Genomic DNA, 2657 nt, shown 5'->3' with positions numbered 1-2657 from the left:
CCTGGGGCAGCTGCCCTGAGCAAGGAGACCCCTTGTAGCATCACCCAGGAAGAAAAGCTGCAGGATTTGGGGTTTTCAGAGCAGCAAAACGGAGGGGTGACCCTAATTGCTCTTCCTGGGTGGATCTGGGGAAGGACCCAGCACCACAGTGGGTCTCTGAAACCCACTCCCGGCAGGAGCCAGGCGTCTGCTGGCTTTGCCAAGAGCGAAGCCCAGGCTGGACTCTGCTCCAGCCTGACGCATGCAGGCACCGCTGATCTGGTGACAGGAGAAGGAGGGGAGAGCCCTGCTGCCCTGCCTCCCTCCGGAGCTCACAGGAGAGGAGTGTTGCCCAAAGCAAACATGCCAGCAGGCTGGGTGGTCTGCAGGCCGCCCCGGGAGCCCGGCACGGCTTGGGGTGCATGTGCGCGCAGGGAAGGTTCTTAGCCCAAGGGTAAGGTGCTTGGAGCAGGGGAGTGGTCCTGGGGGACCCCTTGACCACCCTGGCCGGCCCCTGGGGCCAAAGGGAGGCTGTCACTGTGAAACCCAGCACAAGGCTTCAGTGAAAGGGGCAGGTCTTGTGCACGCCTGTTGCATATATCTGTATATCTCCCCCTCGGCTGCTTTGTACGGTGAAGGTGGTGGCATGGGGAGAGCAGACCTGGCAGCGAGATGTAGGGGCGGCGGGCAGAGCCGCTTGGTAGATGAGGGACAGCCCTCTCCCCACGCAAGGACACTTCTTGGCCAGCCCAGGTGGCCGTGCAGGACTTGCCTTCCCAAAGGCTTTCTGTCCCCAGGGTAGCGGGGTGACACCATGCAGGAGGTGGGGGGGAGTCCACAGTTGGGGTGTTTTCACAGAGCCCTTCTGCCCTCTCCTTTCAGAGTCTGCCAAGAGAAAGAGATGGAAACCCCAGGGAAAGGCAGCCCTGCCGGGAAGATGACTGCGATGGCTCACAGCCTGTAAGTACCTGCCTGCCACGGCGCTGGCTCCTCCAGCCTCCCGGTTCAGGCACTTTTCCTCTGGCCTCTTTCTCCAGGGGACTTTGCTCTTTGCTCCCCTCTGACACGCGCCATCGCAACGTCTCCTTCCCCCACGGATAAGGCAGAAAACTCGTGGCAGGGCTTAGGGCAGAGCGAGGCAAAGGCAGGTCCCCGGCGGCGGGGGCTGCGGGAGCGCGTGGTCCGGGGCTGCCGGAGGGTGTCGGGGTGTGTCTCCACTGCAGATCCGCTTTTGCCGGGGTGCTGCCGGCGAGGGAGGCATTGCCTTGGCCTGTCGCAGCCCTTCAGGCTTCTACAAGGTGAATAACGCTGAGCTCAGCTTTCATATTTGGAGATCAGGGTGGGGTGCACTGGCGGGGGCAGAGCTGGGAAGGCTGCAGCGGTTGCAGAGCATTTGCTGGCTGCTCCAAGGAGCGAATGGAAAATGGGTTTGCACCCTTGCATCCGTCCCCCCGCAAGATGGAGGGGCAGCAGTGCAGCCTGGCATGCCAGCCCCCAGCAAGGCTGGGCAGGGGCGCAGGAAGCACCTGGGGGGGATGGAAACACCCCTGGCATTAAACCCCAGAGAGTCATAAAGTTTACAGGGGAGGACACGGGGCTGGAGCGATGTCTGCTCGTGTCTCTGATATCCGGAAAGCTTCTTCATTCCTTGCTGGGGAGGAGGAGATGGAGAGAGGAGGATGCTACGGGGTGAAAACGGGTGCTTGTTCCCAGTGGTGCGAGCTCCCCAGTGCTCGGCTGTCGGGTTTGGAGCTCTTTGCCTGGGAGCGAGGGTGATTATGGAGCCGGGCAGATGGGAGCCCTCTGGGCCAAGTTCAAGAGGCTTAAATCGGAGAGAGACATGGGAGCAGGGAGCAAACACCTCTGGGCCAAGTTCAAGAGGCTTAAATCAGAGAGAGACATGGGAGCAGGGAGCAAACGGCCTTTTAATTACAGCCTTGCCACAGGCAGCAGTGCTGAGGGAGGGGAGCTATTGCTTTGCAGCCGTGCCATGCCGTGGGCAGCCGTGCCACGCTGTGGGCAGCCACACCATGCCACGGCGTGGGCTCGCTGGAGACCAGTGGGATGCAACGAGTTGGCTGAGACTTGTGTTTCTCCTCCCCCGGAGCAGAGGGGCTGCAAGTAGCGGCCACGTGCTCCGTAGATGCTCCCGAGCTACTTCCCCTGCCCGGTGCCCTCCCCAGTGCCTCCCGCTGCCGGCTCTCTCTTCCCGGCAAAGCCTCCTGCCGGGAACGGGGCCCGTGCGAGCACCGCAGCCCGGGTGTCTCGACTGCAAGTGACAATTGTGCTTTTGTTTTGCCTGGCAGGAAGGGGGGCAGGCGGGAATTCGGCTGCCCAGAAAGCTGCCAGGAACTCTTTATGCCACAATTAAGCACCTGCTACAAGAGAGCAAATAAGCCAAATCATGCGGCTGGCAAACAAGCTTTACGTGTTCCTTCCCCGTGACCCACTCCAAGAAGAAGAAAGCTCAAAGCTGCAGCTCAGCTGCTCACAGCTCCCGTTGCAGGGGAATAAATAGCGTTGCCGTGAAGCCGATAGCTTGGCCGCCGGTTCGCGGTCCCGGTGTGGGCACGGAGGCAGCGCCGGGAACTGCCTATGCCCGGCTCGAGAGCCAAAGGGCTCCCCCCCTCCCCAAATAAGCGACTTCGTCTCCTTCTACTATGGAGAGAGAGATCCCT

This window comes from Aptenodytes forsteri, unplaced genomic scaffold (assembly GCF_000699145.1).
Source record: "Aptenodytes forsteri isolate BGI_AS27 unplaced genomic scaffold, ASM69914v1 Scaffold158, whole genome shotgun sequence".
NCBI lineage: Eukaryota > Metazoa > Chordata > Aves > Sphenisciformes > Spheniscidae > Aptenodytes > Aptenodytes forsteri.
Note: the sequence above shows the minus strand (reverse complement) of the source record.